The following is a 13162-nucleotide window of genomic DNA, read 5'->3' as shown; positions in this document are numbered from 1 at the left end:
AGCTCTCCTGTGACCCTGGGCATGAAGACCCAGTAACATTGGCATAAATATCCCCCAAAAGCAAGCCACCTGGAAAAACAGAGGAGGAGTGCCTGTGGAAGAAGGAAAGCTTCTCCAGAAGGCCTTCTTGCAGCATTTGCAGGCTGCTACTTGACCTGCCCATTGCAGCCATAAGACACCAAATCCTTCCACCTTTGCAGATCTTGCTGAGCATCCTGAGCACCCACTGAGAACCGTGAGATCCCTGCTCATGTAAAGGCATACAGAACCAGAAGGCTGGAAGCCCTGGAAGCTCGGCCCTGAGCAAATTTATTGTTAAATGACTGGATATAAAAATAACCCGCCTTTCAGAAAGCAATTTATTTGTGCTTTAGGTACTTGTTTAAATATTTATGTGGAAAAGGAAAAAAAAAAACAACACCTCTCTGACATAAGAATATCATCGTAGCAATGGCTTTAAGATTAATGGAAGCAAATTAGCCTGACGTTTTATTTACGTCCAACAAAGAAATAGATAAACTCTCCTCGTGATGGATTTTCTTCATTAGTGGAGAGAATGCCTAAGGTAAGATTTCGACATTGTTTCCGTCAAGTGGTTAGACAAACGGTTTATCAAAAGAGTGTAAAATTGTCGGGAAATGGAGCAGATTAATGACCAGTAGAGGGGAGATCATGGAATTTATGACATAAGTAGCAGCATCACTGGAGCCTAGGAAGCAGCTTATTAGATAAGCAACGTATGCCTGCACGCACAACCTGAGGGCTTCGCCGGCACGCAGCAGATTTACAGCTTATAGAAAAAAAGAGGCTGAAACAGTGAGGCAGTGCTTGGCTTTTTACCAGGACTGGTGCTCAGGTGAAATATCCCCATAAAACCCCCTGTCTGCTCACAAGCATGGCTGCCCCAACAGAGCTCATGGGCAAAGCACTCAGAACTCATTTTTGTGTCTGAATGACTGACACAAGGCACTCTACCAAGGGGTTTTTCTGAAAGCGGGTGCACTGCTCTGTCAGGGTCTGAGTGCAGGCAGTTCTTTGGCTTGCTGGGAGTTATGGTGGGCTTCACCCCCAATTGTGTCTCCCCAGGGAAAACCCTCCTTCACTGCGGTAGGGCTGCCAGTTGTTTAACTCCCTCGCTAGAGCTCGTGAACATATTATTTCTCCCCAGTTAAAAACCTCTTAGGCTTTAGGGAAAATAACCTCGTCTTCGAGCCTGTGCAGAAATAACAGTGTCCACAACTTATTTTGGAGGGTTTGGAAGCTATTACAGCAGTAATAATAATACCAATAACAACAACAATAACATCTAGGACATTGCCGGTCTTTTGATTCTTCTAAGAAAATCCCACAGTACTGAAGGTTCATGGATCCCATATGGCTCCTCCAGCAGTTACCTCTGGAATGATAATTAGCTGTCACATGAGGCAAGCAGGGGAAAGGAAATTGCGAAGCAGTCCCTTCCCCACAGTGGCCCATAGCCAGATCCCACAGGCACGTGCTCAGGTCAGCCAGATGCACAGGAGGGGATTTGTTGTAAGAATGCCTAAGAAAGTTCAGTTTAAATGATGCCATAAATCTCCAAGTCTCCAAGATTTTTCTCCAGCAGGTGGCATTGGCTCGACAGGGATCCAAATATAGAACCATCTAGGTTGGAGAAGACCTTCAAGATCACAAGTCCAACCACCAACCGCACCCCATCACTAAACCATGTTTCTTACTTTCACATTCACACATCTCTCAAATATTTACAAGGATGGGGACTCCACCAACTCTTTATCCAAATATTATCCAAAACAGATCCAGAAGATGAGTTCTCTTAACTCTGACCTTCTTACCACTTCTTTTTGTGTGCCTTTCTATTGTGTCTTGCCCCTTTGCCACTGCAAAAGCAGGCTGATGGATGAATACAGCTGTGCAATCACCACCATTGCTGGCAGCTGGAAATATGAATCAGAAGCAGTTCTTCCAGATAAGGAGTAGTCTATAAGGGTACACATTTGCATTTCCAGAAACTGGGATCGTCTCCCTGACCCACTTTGCAGATGTGGATTAAGGAATACCCTAAACACACAGGCACTACTGATGAAGTGATGAAACCCCTATACTGAGGCATTTATGAGGTGGACTTTGTGTGTGTGGACAAGCCGCATGTCACATAGACACCTGCAGGGTTTTTTCTGTCCAACCAGCCCTTGCAGGGTTGTTTTGGCCCACATCTCAAGCCTCCTGCTTGGGCTCTTCAATTGGATGTCTTCATGGCTCTGTCTGGGTCAAAAACCTTGAATGGTGTGAAGGCAAAGCTCCCCAGAACTTATTCTCTGGAGCTATTTTGGGTTCCCTTTCTGCCTCATCAACACCCCCTAAAAAACCAGCTGCCTTTTAGTATTGTGGAACTGATGGAGATTAGCAGAAGCCTCCAGTGCACAGGCTACGAGGCTACTCCATCAACACTGACATTAACTCCTATTTCACCTAGAAACTATTTTCATTGCTAGTCCTTCTCATTTCTTATGATTTGTGATATCCAGGCACTGTGGGGACTTGTGTTACCTGTGGCACATTGTCATGGTTTCATGATTTTTCATTATCGGTATTCCACATCATAACATCATGCAATGTACTGGGGGTTTGACTGCTGATGCTCAAGTTCCGGGTGCCTGTCCAGCGGAGAAGAGCAGCTACGTTTCCCCAGGGGGCTTTGCGGTCAGCGAGGAGATATAACTCCCGGCAAGGTCACCTGATGCTCTCTCCTCTGCCTGCGCTGCTTCGCTTGCGCTTCTCTGCCTGCGCTGCTTCGCTTGCGCTTCTCTGCCTGCGCTTCTCGCCTGCGCTTCTCTGCCTGCGCTTCTCATCTCAGCGTTGTGGTAAGGCCGATCCACTATCAATTTCACATTCTCTCTCCTTATAAAATTCTGTTGATACCATATTTAGTAAATTACTTTGTTTTACCTCAGATTGTTGCCACTGTTTTCAATTATTTCGGGGTCCCTTATTTTCTTTTTTTCCTGGGGGCGCGGATCCGCGGATCCCTCCGCCCTTCTAGTCACGGAACCGGGCCGAACCAGCCCGTAAACCGTTGACACACATCTACCACAAACAACAAGCAGGAGGCAGGGAAGAGAAGTCTGATCTTTCCCGAAGTCCACACATTTGCTTTTGCCTCCCTCTCACTTTTTGCATAAGGATTTTGCTTGACACTTCTGTGGTTTGTCACTGAGATCTGCCCTGCAGTGCTTCTCCAGCCATGTGTGTGCCGCTGGCTGAGCTGCCTGCAACTGCAGGCATGGGAACAGCTCTCCCACTCCTGCTTTTTGGGCAGATTTTGCTCCATTTGATTTTTTTTCCCCCCCATCTCCAGGATTAGTGTAGTGGGACACAGTGGCACAGGCTTTGCTGTGAGTATTTATGCAGGTGTTGGATTTTAATTGACCATCCTGGCTGCATCACGTAAGTCCCAGGGCTGATTACGTACATAAACAAATGAATTTTTTATAGCTTTGACCTCTCCTGAAACAAGTTCTTGACTCCTCTGAATTAAATACATTGAAAAAGTGGATCTGTTAAGCCAAGCAGCAGATTTGGGTTTCTAGAAAGTGCTGACAGGATACCAGGAGAGTGAGATTTCAATAATTGGAGCAAATCTTCTTAAATAGTTTTTATTCAGTTCAGCAGTGTCTGCCAGCTCTGCTTCTTGCCCAGAGCAAATAGCCTGAGAGCAGAGAAGTGGCAAGTATATTCAGGATAAAGAGCCTCAGCCTACATTCCCTTGACACTGGGAGGGAAGTGATGGTGCAGTGTGTGTGTCTTGAGAGAGAAATCAGGAATCACATGGGAAGGCACAAATAAGAATAAAGAAAGAGCTCATGCTTACCATTTAAACTGAAATTGAAGGCCAAAGTTGCAAAGATCAGGGATCTCTTTATCCTCGTTGCTCCCAGTGAAGGCCAGTGCAATGTGCTGAGGAGCAGCTCAGGAGTGGGCTGTCACAGCTGGCAGGTGATCCCTGCTCGTCTCAAGCACTGGAGCACAGCCCTTCCTGCCCCTCCTTTGCCCATCCCTTCCTCCTTGTCATCCTCAGCTGTTCAGAAGGGTGTGGAAACTTGGTGTGTTTCCAAATGGTTGGGGTCCAGCTGGAGGGTGAGGATGGGGTACAGCACAGCTTTTTCTGTATCCAGATAAATGACATTGATTCTTCAGGAAAGTCAGGACCTTTAGCAACCCTTGTTGGCCTCACCAATGTCCAGCATGCAGATATGTCCACAGTGTATGGAAAAAAGAGCTGCACAAGTCTGCTCTTCTCTACTGGTACAACTACCTGTGCTGTCACAGGCGAGTGAGTTGCTGCTGCAAACAGCTGGGATGCTTTGCAGGTGCAAGCAGCCATCCCCAACCTCTATCATCTCCAACTCCATCTCTATCTCATCACAGGGTCTAAGAAACAAGCTTCCCAAGCTCACAAACTCATATTTTTTCCCTTATAAGGGGGAAGTTTACAGCAGGGTCAGCCTGATTCAGGAGTTCCCATCTCCCAGCTAGCCTGAGCCCAGAGAAAAGCAGTTTCCATGCTGAGGTTGAACAAAAGCACACACACAAACAATGAACTTCAGACAGTGTTTTATTTGCAGAGCAAACACAAAGCGAGAAGCCAGCACTTTCACTGCCTGGATGCTGGGAGCTGCAGACACTTGGCTGGATAGCAGTAAGGACTTGCTTCAGTACCAGCCTCAACCTGCTTTTTCTCATGACAGCTGATTTTGTAGCAGGGCTGGTGACTGAGGTTGAAGCACCAGAAGGGCTGGTGACAGTTGATGGAGGAGGTTGAGCCTGGAAAGGGATCCCAGTGTGAGCTAAGAAAGGTTTGGATTGGGGGGAAGGGAACTTTTGTAATGACATCAGAAGCTGAGGTGCAATTGAAATAGTGTTTGCTTGTAAGAGAGCGAAGGGAAAGTGCTGCTGCAATAAGACAGCTTAGGAGGCAACTTGAAGAAATGCTTTCACTGTGATTCCCCAGCTCTGGTGTTATCCATGTCAAAATCTAATAAAATGTGGATGTTCCTTGAGCAAACAGCTTTTAAGACTTCAGAGATCGAGGCTTATAGCAGCTGAGAGAGACTACAGCTGTAATTCTTTGGTCTTAAGCAAAAACATTAGTCATTACCTCCAACTGAGCTGAATCATTGATTCCATAAAACCCATGTTTTAACAGCCATCAATCGCAGATGATGGGCTGCTGCCCAAAGCTGGAGGCTCAACTGGGACAACCCCATGGGGACAGCTGATTCCTGCACATGCAATTGTCTCACCATACATTTCCAGCACTAACATGAAGAGCGGCTTCCCTTGCCAGCCTCCACATGGCTGGAAAATGAGGCTAAGGCAGACAATGTGGAGTCACATGCACTGCTGCCCCCACTGGCCCCACACTGGCCTTCACGGCCTGTAGCCTCCACCAGCCCCACAGACACCACACTGGAGCCCCACAGGGGTGCTGGTACTGCCCAGGAGTCAAAGAGGGCAAAGAGGACTGGACTTTGACTCAGTCACTCCAAAATGATCTCGCTCCCTTGAATGCGTGTGAGGACGACAGGCAGCCACAGGGCTGATGGATGGTGCAAGCAGAGGCGTTGATGTGAGTACCTGCAGGGATGCGGGCAATGAAGTCATTTCTCTGTCTTTGCAGAGCTGCAGCCTTGAAGGTTGTCTCCTTTATTCTGTGGGGACCACAGGATGCGAAAAACAGATGCCATCTGTCCACTGCGCCTTGTAAATCAGTTTTTAATCATGCTGGGGAGAAGGCTGTCTGCTGCCGCCGTTGCTAACCAGGTCTACAGGAGTTACTCTGTGAAATTTACATTTCTGAGATGGCGCAGGGATCAGGGCTCCAGCTCCATCCCTAGGAGGCTGAAACACAATCCCTCCATCTCTCACTGATTTTCTGCCCTGCTGTGGGAAACCACTGGGGCGATGCCCACAGCAAGCAGACAGGGATAGCGCTGGTTGTACCTCCAGGCTGAGCTCCCACAGTCCCAGACCCCTCACAACTGGTTACATCTGATCTTCCCATCGCTCACGCCCCACAGGGGGAAGGGCAGCTCTGCTTCACGAAGAGCTGGACACCACTGTGCCATGGGTCCTGAGGTGCTCAGGGGACTGGGGTGGGGACTGGCTGGAGGGTGGTGTCAGGGGTTGCTATTCGTTGCTTTGGGTTACAGTGGATCATGCAAGAGGAGGCCATAGAGACATGTGGCACAGTGCTGTGCTGTCTGATCTTGTACAACCCTGGTGTGATTCTTAAAGTGAGCGTGGTGACACTAAAGCAGGCTGCTGAGGATGTTTGAAAACATTCTGAGCTGTCCTTATTCCTATTTTTTTCAGACATTATGTTTGGAACAACCATTGCCAGTGCTACTGGGAAGCTGAAAGTGTGCTTTTTTGTGAGTGAAGAATTGATGACTTGCTGGCTTCTTCCCAATGCCATTAAATCAAATTGTTTTATTAAAAAGGCAACATCTTCAGAGAATCACTGTGCCCTTGGTTAGCTATCTCACATGGATTTATTTTTCAACAAAGAACTTAACAAGGCCTTTGCAGATGTGGTCATCGGCTTTGACCCATGCAGATGTTCTCACAGGTGTCATCAGCATCTCCTGTCAGGCTGCAGGAGCAAACTGCAGCTGCACCACCACCGAGAGGAGATGTCCCTGCTTTGATACACACATGGAGAGTGAGGAAATGGGGGTCCTCACAAGATGTTGAGAGGGAGATACTTTGGATTCTGGTCAGGGCTCCACAAAGGGGGACGAGGTGCCTGGTGCCCAGCCACTGCAGCTGAGTGCAACAAAACAAGTTCTTTTAAACAGTTCTCATAGGTAGTTGTTTACCTCTCACCAGCCTTCCTCACCCCAGCTCTGTTCCCAAGACCTATGGGTGGGGGAGCCTGTCCAGACCCTGCACCAAAGGATGTAGGGTGCTGAGGCCCAAAAAAGAGCAGGATGGGGTCATTCCAACACAACCTTACTGGAGATTGGGGAGTGACGACCAAGGCTGGCTTTGTCCAAATATCCCTGATGAAATCCTTCTCCAGCAGCCCTGCTGATAAGCACATTCATTTTTCCCTTCATTCTCTGGCTGCAAAAGCAGAGAATTTCAAAACGAAACACTGCTGAGAAAAAAAATCATTGGTCTCCTGAGACACAAATCACAGCTACAACCCCATGTCAGGAGTATGGAAACAGTCTTTCTATGTGTTGTAGGAGGCTTGACAAGTGGGAAAATATTTCTCAGCTGAGCGTTCTTCCTCCAGTCTGGATTAATAACTTGGCTCCAGTTTTAGGTAGAAATTTCCCCCCTCCCTGTAACAAATACATTTTAAAATGCAAGTAGCCAGCGAGAGAAAGTATCTGCTGGCTGTGAGTTTTGTGCTGCATTCCTTCCCTACATAAAACATTCCTCTTTTAAAAGCACTTTAGCTCTTCATGGCTTTTCTTCTTCACAATTTACAGTGGTGCCTGCACTGGAATATGCGGGGAATTCAGATTTCAAGGCGTAGCTTAGTGTATGGATTGGATCGGCCAGAGCTGCCACATGGAGTTAACTGAGGAGGAAGCAGCCCCCAGCTCAAAGGTCAGCCTGGGTGTCTGACCAGTACCCAGTGGGAGCCATCACCTCAAGGTCTGCTGGGACACAGTTTGAGGAATGGAAAAACACAGTGAGCCCAAGCAGCAATGCTTTCCTCTGAAGCCCTGGCATTGCAGATGAGGGTCTTTCCTCCGCTGAATTGAAAAATTAATTATCTCAATCAGGGAGCTTCAGAGTTAAGTCACAAATGGATCCCTTTCACGGACAGCTTCCAATATGCCCTCTACTGAGAGCCTTTTTAAATGAAGCGATGCTCAGAGAGTATCACACACTGCAGAGCCCTGCCTGGACCTGGCTCAGCAAGTCTGGTTGTGCCTGAATGCATTGCACGGCTCTCTGCTTTGGTCTTCTTCCCGGTGAGCAGTTGTATTCAAGGGACAGATTTTTGTTTATTCCTCTCAACCTGCATGGTTATTTACATGAATGCAAAGAGTGTGACAAAAACTATCAAGCCAGAAAAGGAAAAAAAAAAACAAAAGAAAAATAAAGCTGCCTGGTTCTGCAATTGGATGCACTGACTACACCTGCTTGCATTGTGGCAGGTCTTGGCATTTTGCTCCTGAAATTGATGCTTCCATGCTGTTGGTAACTCTTTCAGAAAAATTAGCGAGATGATATGAGACTGGCTTTGCAGGGCTCCTTCCACCAAGCAGAGTATTTGCAAGTGAGCTACTCATTTGGCCCAGAGCAGCACAAACTGAGGGGCACTACTGCTGTGCCTATATAATGTTCTTCTTTTCCCCCTGAAACATCAGTTGATTTAAAAGGCAACTGAAAAAGCAGAGCCAAAATCCTTGCCTAGGATTTTGTGGCTTGATTGTGCAGAGCACTCACCTAAGCAGCCTTTGTCTGAGTTAATGATAAGGAAATATCAAACTGACCATGAATGTGCTCTGCTCTGGTTTTTAGGAGCTAAGCAGGAGTATCAGCTGTACCCACACAGGTGAAGCCTCACAGAGCTTCTCATGTTTCTGGTGCAATGTGTGAACATCAACAATCACACAATGCTTCTTGAAAGCATTTGTGGGCTGCTCATTCAAGCTCCTTGGAAGAGGGGCTGAAGGCTGTGCTGTGCTTTACGCCATGGCCCACCTCAGCTCTTACCCGAGGGCAGGGGTGCTCAGCAAGAGTGCAGAATCATGGCCATGAGAAACCCTGACTTTCTGAATCACAGCGTGCTTAAAATGGGTCCTATCTCCAGGAGGTGATGGAGCCTATAAGGAGAACACACGCCATAGAGGATGAAGCCAACTGCTCCTCGGCAGAGCTTGCTTTCACACTCAAGCTTTGCAGCATGCTTTTGGGCAGAAAGGCTCCCCTGAGATTCCCACAACACCTCTGCAATGCAGATGGTGGCCCTCATATCCTCACTAGAGGACATCCAGTGGGAGTTGCAGCCATCCCTCTGGCCTGGCAAAAGAAAAATGGTCTAAATGAAACACGATTTAATCAGAAAGTACCTTCTAACCTCTCAGGAATTACTGAAAAATATGCTTCAAAACTAATTTTCAGAGGAAAGCTGGCACCTGAATTCCAATTTTCAATTAATATGGTGATTATCTCCCTACCAGACCTTTGCAGGAGACAGTAAGGGAAGAAAAATTGCCAGAGAAACAAAGCGTTTCCCATGGGAGCAGCCAGGATGTGCAGCGGTGGTGAGCATCCCCTTGGAGCTGCAGCAGAGACATCCCAAACTATGAACCATTCATGCACAGAGGAAAGCATCTTTCTCTCTCTGAAGGGAACAGATGAAAAAAGTTGTTTGTGAAATACAGATGCAAACAGCAGTCCTGCCTCCTCCTTCTGTTATTTGCTCCTGGGTGAGTGCACTCACTGGTGTTTGCCTAAAAACCAGGAAGCTTTGTAAGAACTCACCCAGGCGGCAGCACTCCATGTGCCACCTCCCACTGCTTCACTCCTGTGGCAGGAGAACCCTTCAGAAACCAGACACACTTCACTGAAGGTATTCAAGAGGGGTTTCCCAAGGTCTACACCTTGCCTATATGGTGGTAATCTACACTGGGAAAAGCAAAATGTGGTGAGAGATGCCTGGACTGAGTTGCACCTGCAAGGGATAGAGATGGGGGCAGCAGATACAAGGATCGGTAGGAAGTGGATGATCTTGGAAATGTCATGACAACAGAAATGTTCGCAACAGGAAAATGATGCTGTTGCTGGTGATGGGATTGCTGGAATCCCCAGCAAATATCTCGTCTCACCTTGAAGGACTGTGGAAGCCTGCAGGCTGCCTCATCTTGGCCCACCCTTTACCTGCAGCCAGGGAGATGTAGGAGATGGCCACTGTTGCTGGCAACCAGAATAACCTCTGGTTTGCTAGGAGCAAATAACAGGGAGTCTCTGGGCCAGACAGAGTGATAAATGCAGTGGTTTCACTTGTAGGTGCTGCATTATGCATACACGGAAACGGCTGGCCCAGAAGGAAAAGCCAACAATTTGATTGAGCCCTTCAAATAAGCAAAACAAAGGAAATAACAAAGGATAACTCAATTAAATTTTAAAGGTGACACATTTTCAAGTGTCGGGACTAAGCAACACTTAAAGGTGACGACTGTTGCCAAGTTATTTGGAGAAAACAGGAGGCTGTTCGGTTTATTAGTTTGAATGTGCCAACAATAATTCAGCAATCAGCATGTTCCGGAGGGATATCTGAGAGGCAGTGAGCAGGGCCAGGCTCTCGCCCTGTGCACCAACTTGCTGAGCCATGCTCAGCTCTGTGCTGCTGGCCCATTGGGAGACACGCAGTGGAGGAGGTGACTTATCTTACATAAAGATTGAGATGTGCTTCGCACACACGCAGATGGTGATGCTTCTCCTGCCACCCACAGCACAGATGGACTGTCAGTCATCACACTGAAAGCCATTCCAAGAGTGTTTCTACCCCAAGTCCATTGGGAAAGAATTAAGTGCTCTTATCCACCAAAAATATTGTAGAAATAAGTCTGCTATTTATATAGCTTGGCAGATGAGACACAGCAATAAAGCAGAGACGCTGAAGTCACCCTTTTGTTTAACACAAATTAAATCCTGCTTGCCCCGCTGTTCCCTTTGAGGAGCTGCAGGCCACCATGAGGTCTCCCGTCAGCCTCCTCTGTCTGTCCTGAGTCAACCAAGGGATCTCAGCCGCTCCTCATACATCTTGCCTTATAGACCCCTCCCCATCTTCATAGGCCTCCTTTGGGCACTCTCTAATCATTCTATGTCCTTTTATTGTGGTGCCCAAAGCTGTACCCAGCGCTGGAGATGAGGCCACGCAGTGCAGAACACAGCGGGACAAGCTCTTCCCTCTCCCGCCTGGCAGCGTAGGCCTGACGCACCACCCTGGGTACAGTTGGCTCTTTGGGCTGCTATGGGAACTGCTGAATCATGGCCTGAACCTCTGATTGATCACCTGAGGCGAGCACTGAGTCAGCCACAGGAGCACAGGTGAAGGCAATTCTCCTGTGCTGCAGGAAGAGTTGGAGCCTGGCTGCACCTCTCCTAGACCCATTTAAGAGCTGGCAACCACTGGGGAAAGATCTCTTCTGGAGATCTGCTCTGCTGAAGTTTCATAAGTGAGCCCTGGATATGGGTAAGCTTTCTATCTATTCTCTTTTTGTTATTATAATCTGTTTTGCTTAACTCTCTTCTTTATTTTGTAATTATAACATCTTAATATTCATTGATTATACAGGCTGCCAGGGCACACAGCAATACATGCAGTCGGTTTGCACCTTTTCTAGTGAAGGTAGAAAGTGTTCCTACAATCTCTTCCTACCCTGAGGTGTGAAACCTACACACAATGACCCAGCTAGAAAAGTGCATCAAGAAAAGGCAAAACTAGGAGAATCCCAGAGGGCCAAAAGATAATAACAACAATAAAATAAAGCAGTAATTTTAGCTAAATGGAAGCTAACCCAAAATAACTTATAGTAGGTACAAGCTTTCCTAGGTGAGGTTTACTGCCTGGGAGGATGCAAGTGGCACTGAGAGGAAAGCGTTGCTTGACCCGACTGCCTCTCCCTGATAGGCAACATGGATCTGTGAGGAGACATGATCTGTCTCCATGCTGCTCACAGCAGAGGGAGCAAACTCTAAATTACTCTTCATCACATGGAGGATTGGCTTTGAGGCTGATAGCTCACTGCAAGGCTTGGAAAGACACGCAGATGATGCTGATAGCCTGTGTCCTGCCATGTGCCTACCTCAAAGAGATGTCACTTAACTAAAATATACATAATAATATACATAAATAAAAGAAAAACTGGTGTTTATTATTATTTCCTGAGAAACTGACATACAGGTGCTCTCTAAATATTCTGACATATGGTCACCTGCTCCTGCAGGTGACCATATCAAATGCAGCCTACCTGATCTCCCCACTATTTGTTAGTACAGGTTTCTCTGCAGACAGTGTGACTCAGTCGGTTTTCAGTCCTCAGTTTGCACTGCTCTAGCCTGCTCCCTGCTCTCTTCAGGCTACACTTCCATGGCAATGGTTCTTCCACTGCCAAAGAAAGGGATATCCATTAAGACAAGCATCATCTGTATGTTCACTCTTCCCAACACACCCAGGGCAGCTTGGAGCTGAACCTCTTTGGAAATATTTCTTTTCCTGGACACTTTAAGGGTGTCTATAAGTCTATAGGCAACCGAGAATAACACTAGCATGAACTTTCCTGTTTCTTCCATGCTTCAGAAGTCCTGTCTCATAAGACCATAGCTCTCTACAACCTGCAGCTGCTGCTCCAGTGCTGCACACCTGTGACCTGGTGAACTCTCCATTTGGTTCTTCTTCCTCCTCGGTCCTGCCAGCAAAGAGTACTCCTGCAGCAGCTGGCTTCTCCTTGTGCTTCATCTAATTAAAATGAGATAGGAAATGGCAGCCAGAGGAAATCCTCTTGGACCATCCGTCTCTGTAAGCATGCCCAGGCTGGGCAACAGTGAGCTTCAGCCCAGCTTGTTATTAGCATCCTGCCCTGCCCCAGGAGGATTTTGGATTTAGTCCCAGTCATTTCTCTTTTTCCTGGACAGTGGGGCCAGACAGCACCACAGAGATTACTGTATTTGCTCTGGGAGCATAAACAAATGATGCGGGGGTGGAAAGCGTGAGTCTCTTGCACAGCACAACTTGTCAAAAGGAGGCCCTTGGGCTTGCTTTTGGAAATAGTACAACCCAGCTCTTAGCCCTGACTTCCTGCATGTGTGAGATGCATCCCCAGCTACTGTGTACAAAAAACCTGCAATTAAAAAAAAAAACTTTAAGCAATGCCAAGCTAGCATTCCTTTTGATCAATGAAGTGGCATTGACAAAGTCCCACCAGGTCTTCTTGAAACAGGAAGCCTGGAGGCTGTGTGAGAAGCAAGAGAAGCAAACAACCTGTGGGACAGGGGAGGATGGGGAGAAAAATGGAACAGACCTGCAGATGGCAAGGTTATTAAAAAGAAAGAAAATTCATCATGCTAGGATGCTAGCACTCTAGTGCAGGTCTTGAGGTAGCATAAATCAGCATAATATTACCATGCC

At 47.2% G+C, this 13162-nt stretch overlaps 1 long non-coding RNA gene across 1 annotated transcript; it reads left to right on the top strand.

Moving 5' to 3' along the window:
• The first annotated feature begins 11157 nt into the window (after positions 1 to 11157).
• LOC109368285 lies at positions 11158 to 12880 on the top strand. Its single transcript, XR_002116179.1, has 2 exons — positions 11158 to 11227; positions 12335 to 12880. It is a non-coding gene; the product is annotated as an uncharacterized LOC109368285 (long non-coding RNA).
• Positions 12881 to 13162: the final 282 nt, after the last annotated feature.

Source organism: Meleagris gallopavo, chromosome 6 (genome assembly GCF_000146605.3).
Source record: "Meleagris gallopavo isolate NT-WF06-2002-E0010 breed Aviagen turkey brand Nicholas breeding stock chromosome 6, Turkey_5.1, whole genome shotgun sequence".
Taxonomy (NCBI): Eukaryota; Metazoa; Chordata; class Aves; order Galliformes; family Phasianidae; genus Meleagris; species Meleagris gallopavo.
The sequence above is the reverse complement of the archived record's forward strand: the minus strand, read 5'-3'. Positions and strand labels throughout refer to the sequence as shown.